This window comes from Argentina anserina, chromosome 7, assembly GCF_933775445.1.
Source record: "Argentina anserina chromosome 7, drPotAnse1.1, whole genome shotgun sequence".
NCBI classification, from domain to species: Eukaryota; Viridiplantae; Streptophyta; class Magnoliopsida; order Rosales; family Rosaceae; genus Argentina; species Argentina anserina.
The window spans coordinates 9,471,710-9,487,347 of record NC_065878.1 but is presented as its reverse complement, the minus strand read 5'-3'; positions in this window follow the sequence as shown (position 1 = coordinate 9,487,347).

Here is a 15,638-nt window from a genome sequence, read left to right as displayed (position 1 = left end):
TTTTAATTTAAAATGTGAATATCACTAAATCATTGAAAGTTATTTTATTCTTCTGGAAGACTAATTCTTACATTTACCGAATTTTAAAATGGTAAAACGTTGGTAAAAACTAATTATTTTTCTTATTTACCGAAGTAAATAGTTTTAACAAAAATTACCTAATGCTACAAAGTTAAACTGCCTAGGTAAATAAAATTATTACTGAAACAGTAAAAGTAACAGTAAAACAATATATTTGAATTTATTACTGTCAAGGTAAAACAGTAACGGTAAAAGGGTAATTTCACCGTGGTAAAAACCAAAGAAATTACCCTTTCTCCTCCGACGGGTTTCTCCGGCCACAACTCCTCCCACACTTAACCAAATTCGACATCCAACTAGGCTATGATCATCAGAACAAGATTTCCAACACAACCACATCAAAAACAAAGAGATTCAAGATCGATGGATACCTCAACCAAGATCCGAAGCCGATCCTGTCGCCTCCGAGCTCCAACACCGCTGTTTCAAGCTGCTGCGACCTCCTCCTCACCTCCCAGACGTTTCTGGCACTGTTGAAAGCTCCGCAGTTAACCCAGAAAATGAATCTCGCCTCTGGAATCGAAGATTGTTGCCGCCAGAGTTCGAAGGACATGCAGAAACGGTGAGTCCAAGGTTATAATTTTCTTGTCAAAAACTAGCAGATCGAATAGCACAAGAAGAATGGGGAATGGGTTTTACCAAGAGAACTCCCCGAGGTCGTCGGAGCTCGAGGTATCGCCGCTTCAAAACTCCCGTAGCTTCAAAACTCAGACTCGCCGGAAGCGGCGTGCATGTCGAGTCTGTGGGAACTGTCGGGGAGAGGAGAGAGGGACGGTCATGATCGTGGTGGTCTTGAGACGTGGCGACACTGCACGGTGGAGATTTGGCTTGGAAAGGGTGGCACGGTGCTGCTCTGTTTTTGCCACATAGGAGAGAGATAGGGAGATGCGATGGGGGAGATAGAATGGTGGGGAACACTGGTTTTTGGATGTGGGTTGTTGCTACGGTTGGGCCTCTTTTAAAGGAAAACTAATGTTGGAGATTGGATGATGAACATCAAAGGTTGAGATTTAAAATGTAAGATATGTTACAGGAGAATTACTATTATATCCTTGTGTGTGTCTTAGCCTAATAAGTTTCCAGTTAGAAGATAGATTACAATCTAGGTAATAGATTAGGACTCCGAATCCTACGGGATTGTAGTTTTTGTAATGCCTATATAAAAGCCTCCCTATTATTTAATAATACACAATTATTTCATTATGCATCACGTTATCACGCACTTTGCCCTAAAACCCTCAACTTTTAGAGCCCTAGAATGTTTTTTTCTTCTCCACCGCCGGCCGCCTTCGTCTCTGGCCTCCGGCATCTTCCCGTCAGCACTCCTCTTCGGCGCAGCCCCTGCCTGCCGCTCCTGCTCGTCGCCGCTGCAGCCCCCTCCGCCCCCGCTTCTGCCCCCGCGACCTCCTGCCTGCAGCCCCTGCATCCAGCCCCGAAGCCCCGCAATGTCCCCTCCGCATTCGCTCCGCAAAAACATCTTTTTGCCCCGCAAGTCACCACATCAATGCATTTAAAATTGCTCCTCCCGTATATTCACGCAAGAAACGCGAACTTCACAAGCAAGATCTTCGTTCAAGAGAATCTACTCCCGTCTACTACAAACCTTCAAAGGTAAATTTTTCATAAACGTTCCCGCTTTTTAACGTATAGATATATTATATCGGACACTATTAGTCTTGTTCTTGTCTTTATTCCGGCATTTCTTATAACACCGATGATACTATAGAGGGATGGGTTTCCCCTCTTGGTCGATGTTTTCTGTGTGATGAACCTGGGGGAGTCACGATTGTTTTGAAAGGGAAGTTATCGATTTTCGTGTGGTCGCCTGAGTGCACCGCTGTTTTGGGTGCGATCGTGAGTACCGCCGTTTGCATCAATTTTTCTTGTGACCATATATGTCACCCCTTCTAATTCCTATTATACTTGAATCTAATGTGATTCCATATTCATTTTTGTAGATGTCATCGCCATCTCGACCTGAATTTGGCCTTCTTGATCTAGAAGGAAAGTTATACCACCGCTAGGTTTCCGACATGGAGCTCGCTTTCGAGAGCCGGCAGATCGTAGGCATGTTTGCCGACCCTCCTGCTGATTTCCCACCCATGGCTAAGACTCAAACTCTCATCTTCTTGAGACGTCACATCCATGCAACTCTTAAGAGGCAATACTTGAACGTAAAAGATCCTAAAGAATTATGGGACAAACTACGCTTGCGATACAACAACGTTCATGATAAAAATTTTCCTGAATTGACCGTTAGATGGGATAAAATCTGTATATTGGACTATAAGAGAGTGGATGATTTCAATCAGGATATGCTATGCTTGCAATCCGATCTTGGCACCGTTGGTGTCATCAAGACCAACCTAGATCTTCGCAATAAGACATTGGACACGTTTTCAATCAACTATGAGGTTCAAGCTCATACGTACCTCACTCATGTAGAGGAATGGAAGATCCGGTCTTTCCCCGACTTAATGGCGCTCTTGACTAATAAAGAGAGACATTCTGATATCCTCCTCAACAACAACAATAGACTTGTTGGTACTAAAAATATTTCTACGCCACAGTCTAACTATGGGAAAGCTCCTAAGCAAAACAATCAATCAAGGAACGCTCCATACCAGCACCAAAACAACAATTCTCGTGGTGGGAGGCAACAAGGCCGGTCCCGGCCTAGGTCAAATACTTGGACTCGTGATGGTGGCGGCGCCGCACCCTCCGGGGGAGGCCGTCCCCGTCCCAAACTTGAAAGGGGCCGTGCGCCTCCTCATGCCTCCACTTCTGGTAATGGCAAGTCTCCATGCTTCAAATGTGGCTCATTCAAGCACCTTAATCGTGATTGTCGCGCTAGCAAAGAGATGATCAAGGCTTACTCTACCTACAAGAAGTTTCTACAACCCGAATCGAATCATGTGGATGAGGACCATGAGATCGAGACTCACCACATCTCCATGAAGCCTGTGCCCCTTGCTTCTAAGGCTAAGCCTCCGGCCGCTACCATGGATAATCCCGACTTTGATTAGTCATTTTAGCTTCTTTAGCTTTATGATTTCAAGTATTGTTATGACCAACTGCCATTGTTATTTTCATTGACTTTGTAATAGTCTTTGATTTTGGAATTAGAAGTTCATGTGTGATGAATTAAAGATTGGCATTCAATAAAATTTCTCATTTTCTTGCTTACAAGACAATCTCTTTGAGAATTTTATTTACCTTACACTTAGCATGATGATCAACGTGTGCAACTAACGTAGTTTTTAAATTGGACGCTTTTGGGTTATATGAGACCCCAATAACACTACAATGTGAATTTGGAGCTTCAAATTTGGAAAACGGACCTCGGAACATCAAAAACGACGTCGTTTTGTCCTTGGCCGTACCCGGTTACTGTTCCGACGTTTCCATAACGTTTTCTGGCGTTTTTCTGGCGTATTCGCCGCCTTCTAGCCATTTTCGGCACCGCCATCCGGTTCATGCAGGCCTCCCCTGTCGGACCTGCAACTCCGGCCTCTATACCGGCCAGCTCCAGCCGCCGTTGGCTGGTTTTCCGGCAATCGGTGCCGCCAGATTCCGGCGAGTTATCTGATGATTTTTTCGTCGTTTATCGTCATTTTTTCTGGCATATTTCCAGCAGTCTTTGTTGCCACATTTTCCTAGTCCAAATTTCACCCAGTTTTGAGTTCTTTTGACATGGTTTTCCGGTTAGTTTTCCGGTTTTCTCCAAGTCAGTTATATGCACTCACCGACATTCTTTGTGTGTGTTTCCACACTATTTTTGGATGGTTTCTACCACTTCTAGTTTACTGTTTGGTATTTCACTGCTTCAATACCATGATTTCCAACTCTTTAGTTGAATAATGTAGTACTATTTCCATGTGATACATTCGATGGGATCGCACTTTGTTCTGATTCCCTTTCTTACAATATCCTACGGCGTATTGTATAGAATTGTTCCCGTGTCACTGACTCTATTAATTTTTATTTTGTAGATGTCCCGTGGCGAAATCGAATGTCTAGCTGATTCCGGAACCACCCACACTGTCCTACGACACAGGCAGTTGTTCACAGATCTAGTGTTTTCGACTTCTTCGATGACTACAATGATTGGCTCGAAATCCATCATTCAAGGAAGAGACACTGCTTCTTTCATGTTGCCTAATGGTACGACTCTCAACGTCATAGACGCTCTTTATGCGCCAAAGTCTCTCCGCACCTTGATAAGTTTTCAGGACATACGTGCCAATGGTTTTCACCTCGATACTTATGTTGAGAATGGAGAGGAATATATTTGTATTACCTCTGAGAAAGCAGGCCAGCGCCGCATCTTAGAGAAGATGAAGAGTCTCGGGAATGGTTTGTATCTTACATCCATTCGAAGTTTTGAATCATATGCAGTTAACACAACCTTTGTGATTCGGATTCTTATATGTTTTGGCATGCCCGTCTTGGGCACCCTGGACGTGATATGATGATTAAAATTCTTAAGAATTCACATGGTCATCCATTTTTCAAGTCCCGGATGCGATTGGAGGATCACCTCACCCGTGAGCCACACAGTGAGGCCGTGCCTACCCGTGCATCGCACGGTGTGGCCGAGCCTGCCTCTCTCTGTAGCTCCACGGCTTTCATGCCGTCGGTGGTGGCATCCCCTCCTTCACAGGAACTTGTGATGCCTCCCGTGTTTTCTAATGCCTCCATGGCCATTTCTGATGCCCATCGCTTGTTTTGCAAAGCTTGTTCTCTTGCAAAATTTCAAGCAAGTCCTTATTTTGCTAAGGCTTCGACCGAGAACATTCCATTCTTACAACATATCCAAGGTGACATTTGTGGACCTATTCAACCAGAATGCGGACCTTTTCGATATTTTATGGTATTGGTTGATGCATCGATACGTTTGTCACACGTCGCTTTGCTATCCACAAAGAATGCTGCATTTGCTAAGTTATTAGCTAAGATAATCAAACTTTAGGCTCACCACCCCGACTATCCTATCAAATCCATTCGTTTAGATAATGCTAGGGAATTCACCTCCAAAACTTTTGATGATTATTGCATGTCTATTGGGATCGAAGTTGAACATCATGTTCCTCATGTTCATTCACATAACGGTCTAGCAGAGGCTATCATCAAGCGTATTCAGCTTGTTGCTCAGGCAATGGTTATGGGTACTAACCTGCCGGTCTTTGCGTGGGGATATGCATTGTTGCATGCAGCGACACTTATTCATTTCTGACCCTTGGCTCCCCAAGCGTTTAGTGCATACCCGATGGTAACTGGTTACGAACTAAATATTTCACACTTACGCATTTTTAGTTGCGCCATCTATGTGCCTATTATGCATCCACTGCATACTAAGATGGGTTCTCTGAGATGATCAGGTATCTATGTTGGCTATAATTCCCCAACGATTGTCCGCTACTTAGAACCAACCACCGGAGATCTCTTTACTGCAAGATTTGCAGATTGTCACTTTGATGAGACATGCTTCCCATCGTTAGAGGGAGATGAGAATGTTATCATTCCAAATGAACGTCAGGAATTGACGTGGTGTGTCCCCACTAAGTGTGATTATGATCCCCGCACTTCTCAAATTGAATTAGAAATGCAACGCATTATCAACCTCCAGAAAGTGGCGTATTCGATGCCTGACGACTTTGTAGATATTGCTAAAATGACGAGATCAAACATACCCGCTGCAAATGTACCGGCACAGTTGGATGTCGTAAAATCCGGGCGTGGAAGACAATCTCCTGTACCTAGCAACGTTGGCACCGCCACTCCCAGTGGGACGGAGGCCGGCAGCGGCACCACAGTACGCCGTGGTGTTGCCGATGCCCCTTGTGGCAACGATGTTGAGATTGCCCGGTAAGGAGCAGCTTCGGCCTCGGCTCCTCAAAGGAAAAGGGTGAGACCGATAAACTCTAGGGACTCAAAGCCTAGAAAGAAGCGAATGACTAAGGCACAATGCGTCATCAATGATGAATCACCATCGTATAAAGTAGTCTCTGATTACAGCTATGTCCATGAATCAACTGAAGTGTTATCTTGGGACGCTATGAAACCTTGTTTGATGCGAGAGAACAACGATATCTCAGTGAACTACACAAGTGAGCGGTCGGTCCGAAACCGAGCCACTACATGTATTGATGACGTTTTCGCTTATTCTGTAGCACATGAGATCATATCTGAAGACGACGTTGAACCTCGCTCTGTAGCTGAATGCGAACACAGAGCAGATTGGCCGAAGTGGAAGGAAGCAATCCAGGTAGAACTCGACTCATTAGTGAAGAGAGAAGTCTTCGGAAAGGTTGAATTGACTCCAAGAGATGTCAAACCAGTTGGACATAAATGGGTCTTCTTTCGTAAGCGCAATGAGATGAATGAGATCGTGCATTATAAGGCAAGACTCGTGGCGCAAGGATTCTCACAACGACCTGGCATTGACTATGAAGAGACTTATTCTCATGTTATGGACATCATTACCTTCTGCTACCTTATTAGTCTGGTACTGTCCGAAAGACTAAATATGCAGCTTATGGATGTGTTCACAGCTTATCTCTATGGGGATCTTGACGCAGAGATATACATGAAAGCTCTCGAGGGACTACCTTTACCTCCACCAAGTACCTCCAGACCATGGAGTGCTCATGTACTCAGATTACATCGTTCATTGTACGGGTTAAAACAATCTGGAAGAATGTGGTACAATCGGTTGCATCGATACTTGGTGAGAAGGGGTTATAAGAATGATGAACTATGCCCATGTGTGTTCATACGAAAGACAAATTCCGGATTCGTCATCGTTGCGGTCTACATAGATGACATGAACATAATTGGTACTCTTGATGAGATTGAAGAGACCATGTCTTATTTGAAGTTGGAATTTGAGATGAAAGACCTAGGGAGGATGAAATTATGTCTCAACCTTGAGCTTGTGCATGGGGTTGACGGCATCTTAGTCCATCAGTCGAATTACACGCAGAAGATGCTTCGACGTTTCAATATGGATCTAGGCAATCCATTGTCACTCCCATGGTCGTCCGAATTCTAGATATCAAAAATGATCAATTCCGTCCTAAAGAGGATGAAGAAGAAGTTATTGGTCCTGAAGTTCTATACCTTAGTGCAATTGGGGCACTATTGTATCTTGCTCAATGCACTAGACCAGACATATATTTCATAGTGAACTTATTAGCTAGATTTAGCTACGCGCCTACGCTACGTCATTGGAATGGAATCAAGTATTTATTTCGGTACTTGAAAGGTTCCCTTGACATGGGATTGTTCTACCCCTATTACAAAGAAAACACCGCCACGGTATCTCCCCATACCACCGCCGTCATCGGCCCCGGCCTTGCCATCGTACGCCGCAGCGACGCCGCCGGCCGCCATGGCGTGGAGACCGTGCACATTGCCGAGAGCAGCAACCGGTCCCGTGCAGCTCCTTCCCCCTATGCTAAGACTCCAAACAACTTGTTAGTTGGTTATGCCGATGCAGGGTACCTCTCTGACCCTCACAAGGCTCGTTCTCAAACTGGTTATGTGTTTACTGATAGGAACACAAAGTGTGACGTTCTTAATATTTATATACCCTATTCTTATGCTTTGTTACTTCTTATTTAGTGTTTTAGGTTCATAATTGTCATTTGTATGTTCTAAGTAGAGCTATGACGAATATTAGATGAATTGATGATGAAATTGTGCTAAGTTTTAGAACTCCTTATTGAGCTAGGATTCCTTACTCGACTAGGATTCTACTTTCCTATTTTTGTTCTTTCCTATTCCTTAATCGTCGATTTCTTTTCTGGAAAGACAAATCATACTTGGACAAGGAGAAGAAGAGGCCGGCCTAGCTATTCCTAGTTGAATAAGGAGAGCTGCCGTGCAGCCATATGTGTTCTCTCTATTGGATTTGGTTTCCTACATCAAGTTGTATTTGGAGTACATGAATAAAAGTCCATAACAAAGAAGATTTCAGCTTTCCAATTGGATTATAAATGATGATTGATAAAGTGTAACCATGATTCTCTCTATGTTTAAATTCGGTTTTGGTTTTCTTGTTCTTGGATGAGGATGCGATTTGTGTAGTGTAATCTTGTTTCAATTTTTTCTATGAAATAGCTATTTGATTCAATTTATATAAAGATGCGAATTCATGTTTTGGTTTTATGAATTTTCTGTTTTGGTTTCTGCCGTGTACTATCTATGAATAATTTCAATTCCTAAGTGTTATGATTATGCTTGTATCATGATATTTTGGTTGTTGGATTAAAGACTTATGCTAAGAACACGTTTACTCTCTTATATGTGAATTTCAAATTGCATGGTTAAGTAGGTGACATGCTTAATGAATTCAATGTGCATGGCTTTGGAATTACATGATGAAGATGAACATGTTAGATTTCGATTATGGCTGCTTGGTATTAATCGCATGTGTTAAGTGTCTGTGTTTAGGTTACTGCTTAGAACCCTAATTGCATGATCCAACCTTAAGTGTTCATAAGGAGGTCTAGGCATGATTCCAAAAGTAGACATAGAACTTGTTTCGATTTCTTTATGTGAATTGTTTTGGTGATTGCTCATGTGTTGGTTGGTTGATCACATGTATATATTAGTTTAGGTTTTATTTTCTGTTTTTATCTTTGATACCGATCCTATATATCAAACTCTTTTATATTTTTATGAATTTGTGTTAAGTGTTGTGATCCTAAGACCTAGCTGGATCCCCGATTTGTGAACGATACCCTCTTGCTTTATACTACTAATGAAGCGTACAGGGTTAAATATTGATGTCGAGTAATCGAGCAACCATCATTTACCATTGGGATTACGGCGATATCTTGGAGATCCACGAAGCAAAATCTTGTTGCTACTTCTTCGAATCACGCGGAGATCATCGCACTCCATGAAGCAGTTAAAGAATGTGTTTGGCTACGATCACTCGTTCGTCATATTCGTGATTCTTGTGGATTATCCTCTACAACTGATCAACCTACATGCATTTATGAAGATAATGCAGCTTGCATAGAGCAGACAAAGTTAGGTTTTATCAAGGGAGACAACACCAAGCATATTTCGCCCAAGTTCTTCTACAATGTTCAACAAGTGAGTTCAGAATCCAATGTTGCGGATTTGTTCACCAAGTCTTTGCCTAAATCTACTTTTGTGAAACATGTGAAGAGCATTGGCATGTGTCGTTTATCGGAACTTTAGAGTTTGGTAGACTTTAGGGAGAGTCTACATCACATGTTAAGATCTTTAAGTAGTTGGTGCGTTGTGCTCTTTTTCTCTTCGATCAAGCTTTTTGTTTTACCAAGAGGTTTTTGTTTTGCTTGACAAGGTTTTTACCGAGGCAACATTGTGCGCCATGAAACCTAGGCATGTGACACAAGGAGAGTGTTCCGGGAGAATTACTATTCTACCCTTTTGTGTGTCTTAGCCTAATAGGTTTTCTGTTAGAAGATATATTAGCATCTCCGTAATAGATTAGGACTCTGAATCCTACGGGATTGTGATTTTTGTAATGCCTATATATAGGCCTCCATATCATTCAATAATACACAATTATTTCATCATGCATCAAGATATATATTTTCTGAAAATGCGATTTAAGGATTTGTAACCTTTAAAATAGCGTAGAACATTAATCGAGCGGCGGAAAAATATTCCATGAATATCTACGCACTCATGACGACGCGTAGTCTAATGCAAAGTTTATATGTTAAAAATATATTTTTTGAAATTTCAGAAAATGTCGATAAGCATGTTAGAAATGCCGGAAAAATATAGAAATTTTTTTTCAGGGGCTCACAGTCATGGCCTTGTTTCATTGTATTATTATGTGCTATGCTTTTACACGTAAATAAAATATTTATCATAATGAAGTTATCGAGTAGTAAAATAATACTTGTCATAATAAAACATTAACTTTGATTTCATTAATTCAATAAAACCAAGCAACTACGAGTTAACAACAACAACCAAATTAAAATGAAATTGCATACACAATTCTAAAAATGATTAAATCCATTGTGTTTCACTAAGAGAAACATAATCACCAAGCTTGAATAGCCTTCTTGGGTGGGTACTTGATCTTGTGGTTGTATTGGGATGCTAGAGGTGTCTTCCTCCTTCTCCATTATCCTTTGTTGCTTCCTCTCCCATTAACTCCTCTTCATTGGGGTGAACTTTGATGGATCAACTTGTATTGTACGAGCATTCTCCGATATTTTCTCAATTAGTTGAGGTTCCTCCAAAAGTTGTTGTATTTGTCAGTACTTACGCTCATTTTGCTCATAGGCTTTTTGCATTTGATCATCCACATCACTTTGCTTCCCTTTTTTCATGGCAAGCTTTTGGCTTTTTGTCCTTTAGGACGTGCTTGTCTTGTTATAGTTGGCACCATCTCATTTTCTTGTATCCCATCATCATCCAAGTTAATAGGAGGAGGAATAGGCGAATTGTTTTTGTCCATTGATGTTGTTACCCCAAATTTGATAGTATGTTGCAAGAATCACCAACAATGATCAAAGCAAATATCCGAACCAACCACCTCATAATACGCCGACTTAGCATTCATGAGCTACGTAAAATAGTAAATTATATGTTTAGATAAAATAAAAAGGGACCATGAATCATATTATTTCCTAATTACAATATTTAAATTTTCACAATCAAATAACAAAAAATAAATTAACATTATCGTCTTCCTTATTTTCGCCACATCGATGACAAACTTCGGTAATGTTTAGAGCTTGATACCACTTCATACATGCTGGACTTATTAGCTTTCAACGATATTGAACACTATAAGGTGATCTTATTACACAATTTGCCCGCTTGTTTTGCATTATACTCCTCCGAAACATGCTCTCATAATGTAGTTGACGTTTGATTGTTCTTGTAGCACCATCACCGCCGACATTGATCCAAGCTTGGAAAAGAATAACATTTTCATTGTGCCTCCATGACTCCATTCTTTTACCAATATTTCTCTTGAAAAATATTGAAGAACAAGAAGAGAGCGAATAAATGAAAAGAGTTGAAAGAGATAGATGATTTGGGTGTCAGGAATTGGAAAACAATGGATCGGTACTTATAGAGATTCCTGAAAATTACTGTTCCAAGGGACATTTTTTTTCCTTACTATTATGATTTTTTTAAATTATTTAAAGCCTAAAATCGAATATGTCATACCCATATTTGGTATGTACTGTAAAAAAAATAGCGCAAAATGACTGTTGGAAATTTACAACAGGCAAAAAGGAGACAATTTGTGTCAGGCGGGTCCACATTCATAAACTTTCATATAACAGTTGAAAATTAGCGCGTCCTTGCACGATTACCTCTTTTTTTGGCGCGTGCACTTCATTTGCTGCCTTCAGCAAGTCATTGTTGGTGTAGTACATGGCCCAACTGATTTATTGTAGGCCCACTTTATTATTGAGGTCCTGGTCTTGGATTTTGTCTAAATATTACCCAACATCCCACTAAGTCTTATACTTATCAGACCAACACCCCCAAATTTAACCTCTTGGAGATGAGAATTTATATCTTACCTCTAGTCTTGGATTATACCCCACCGTTGGAATTGCCCTTACGGCTAGCTGGGGCAGATAGTGGTGTCTAGTGCAATTCTCGGATCCAAATTGATTAGTTGGGTGTTGCAAAACTCAAATTTATGATCGTGGTAGGCTGGTAGTTGTGCCGCACTACAGTAATTATGTGGCCGGTATATTTCACAATCCAAATCTCTATAAGTTACTTTAATTTATTTATAAGTTCGATCGATCTTATATCGATCTGTAGTTCTACACACACTTCATAACTTTATAAGTTTATATATACAACAATTCAAGTTAATTTAGTATTATACAATTATAGAGATTGTTTTTACAATCTTAAGACAATTATTGAGAATGATTTACAATCTTAAGATTATTATTGAGATTGTTTTTACAATTTCAATACAATTAAAGAGATTGTATTTACAATCTTAAGAAAATTATAGAGATTTTTTTTACATGCTTAAGACAATTATTGAGATTAGTTTACAATACTAGGAACCCCGAGGAGGATATCGATTGGTTAAAAGGATTATACGTTCTTGTGAAACTGGTTTTGCCTCACGTAATATTTGCAAGACGGGAACGATTGCTTACATGGAGATTGCCATGTTACGATATTAATTGGTGCCTATGCATGTATTGCATTCGGAAATAAGTGGTTGTAGTAATTAACACTTATGAGTTGTTTTTTTCAGAATTGATAACCGGAAGTGGTTATGTGGAAAATTATTAAAATAAAAAAATAATCGACTTGAGTTTCGACCATGCATAAACATACTATTGTACCTATCTCAATCTCAAACGGAATGAGAAGTTCAATGAACTTTATTTGAGAAATGATATCACTAAAATTTTGATGGAAGGTGTTGAGATACCATATGATATAAAAATCACTTCAAGTCCCTTATATCCAAGAAGGGCATGATAATGAATGTTGACGATATCATCATTATTGATGATAATAATGATGTCAATAAATGTCCAGCTCTTGGAGATCAAAAGCTAGAAGCACCAAGAGACTCCGACATGGAGAGTATTGCAAGTTGTGAGTGACCTCCACTAGATGTGAACATTCATGATAGTCAGGACATTGAAGAAATCAATGATTATGACTGAGGATTAATGGACTTAGTGTTGTGGTATGACCAAGCTAAGTTTATGAATTGATCTTGAGAAAAGAACCGAAATTTTATTAAATAAATGTATGTTCCTAAAGTCAATGTGAGTATAAACTCAGTATCGACAAGTTTGTTTTGTCTAAAATAATATAGTCATGAATGGTGGATTATATAAAATGACAATTAGTAAAAAATTAAAGTTGGCGTTTTCCACATGTATGGCTGAGTTTTCCAAATTTATAGCATGGATATATGTTAATCATATGATGCCTTGCGAAGACTAATTAAACATGCACAATGTGAAATTTGGTTGAGACAAAACCATAAAGATTATTTTGATGTATGTGATTTGAGATCAATACAAATGAGAGGTGGTAATTAATGTGTTATTATTACCAATTGTGTTTTAATGTGAGATTTAAAAATGTCATGATAACAAATTCACAATGGATTCAAAACCAATGATGTGATAAATGTATGATTGTCAAAAACACAGTAATGGACATGTCATGACATGTTTATCTTTGGATGATAAGATGATCAAGTCAATTAAATATGTGTAAAATTGACATGCTTATCTTTGGATGATAAGATGATCGAAAAATTGATTTGCTTATCTTTGGACGATAAGATGATCAAATCCATTAAATATGGATATTGCTAGTTTGAGCAAGCTAAACATATACATAAGTAAATCTTTGAGTTAAGCATTGACATGCAATTGCAAAAGAACTCAAGTACTTATAGTATATTTGTGATCATGTAGTTGAATATTTGAAATGAAAGAAAGTCTAGTACGTCAGTGTATGTGTCTATACTAGGAGGTGTATCAATGTACTTGAAATCCTCTAAATAAGTCATTAAATAAGATCTACAATGTTGTCTGAGTGAGGTGCACTAGACAAATGTGGGGAAGAGACATAATGACTACATATGAGGATATACCAAGATAGATAAAACTCGTACATGCAATTTGCATTTATTGTGAAAGTCAATTTGTAATTGACATGATACGGAGTAATATCTACAATGGTAAGTCTAGACACACTCGTCAAAGACATGATACAAATGACAAATATTCTCTATTAGAGTTATCTCTTCAGACTATGTGAGATCTAACGATAATGTTATGGATCCATCAACCAAATGGTTATAATAAAGAGATGGTTGATGAATCATTGAACGGAATGAGACTAAAGCCAATTGGAAATTAAAATCTTTACAGTGGATACCCAACCTAGCTGAATGGAGATCCCAAGAACTAGGTTCAAAAGGGAAAACCAGATTGTAAAGATTAGTTCAGATCACTGTGGGGAGTTCCCCAAGTCCATTCCTATGATGAAAAACAGTGATACCCTTAATGAATGAGGTTAAGCCTAAAACTTTTAATGATTCTTATGCGTCAGAAATTGATAGGAACACTTTGTGCTACGTTCTTAATATGTTTTTACCTCCATTTGTACTTTGCTTAGCCCTTATTGTTGTAATATCGAGTCATTGAGTCACAATAGGAGTCTAGGACGGTTTTGGATGTGTATTTATGCTTAAACGAGTTAAAAACGAAGAATTGGTCTAGAGTCCTAATTTGAGTAGGAATCCTTATAGGACTAGGAAACCTAGTTGGATTAGGAGTCTTCATTTTTCTACGTTTTGGTCGCATTGGCGATATCTTAAGAGTCCTGTTTGCATTAGAAATCCTTGCTAGACTAGGAAACGTACCGTTTTGAAAAGTCATACTTGAGCTCAAACTCTTATTACGAAACTTTCCTAAATGAACTTTCTTGTTCTAGTAACTTACTTGTTCTACTAAGTTTCCTTTTTGCAAATTAGAAACATTCCTAATCTAGTTGAGCTCATCTATTACATGTGTCTTTTTAAGACAACAAATGTCTAGATTAAGACATAATTTTCGAAAGAATTATCTCTTACTTATGTTTTTCTTTTATTATTTTCAGATTTGAAGAGATAATTCAAGGAATTTAAAGAGAAGCCATGCAAGGGAAAAGGAGTCCAATCCGTGATTAATTCTTGAACTAGTGAAAGAAGCTATGCCGTGCCTAGCAATCAGCCCATGAGAAGGAGAGTCCAGCCCATGCCGTGTAACCCTAGAAGAAATAGGAGATAAAAGCTTCTTCTACAAGGAAAGCAAGGGCAGTCATTCGATCCAATTAAAGAGAGAAATCTTAGCCGTGCATACATGGATCAGCCCATCAAAAACCCTAGCAGCCTCTCCTCCTCCTTCCTATATATAAGGCACGGCTTTCCTTCACAAATGGCATCTCCATTCTCTCACAAAGCTAGCCGAATTGCTGCCCAAAAATATCCAGAAAATTCAAGCCAAAATCTTCATCCATTCTCCACCAAGCCGTACTCCCCCTCTTGCCTCTCCATAATCGAATTCATCTTTGCTTCATCCTTCAATATTTCTAATGTGTGATTCATCCATGGCTTGTAATTTTTATTTAGGTTTTTTGCAATTTTCGAATTTATTGTATGAATTCTTGAATGTTATTTTCGGTTTTATATCTGAAGAACATAAATTCAGACTTCTTTGGTTTTATGTTTTGATTGTATAAACTCTTGAATATGTGTTTATGCCGTGTATAATAGCTATGGGCAGTAGGGTTTCGAAATTAATTTAGGTTTTATTTCAATTAATTCCTTGAATTTATACATCTAAATCAATGCTTGAGGAAGCCAAGGACATGGTTCTCCTAAGGTTGCGATTTAATTCACCAAAGTGTTCTTTGATTGAATATGCGCTTCATGTTTCAATTATTGGTACTTGTATAGGGTTGTGATAGTTCTAGGAATTTGCATGCTTAATCAAGATGAGTGACGCCATGCTTGCTTACATGTCTCCAATTCG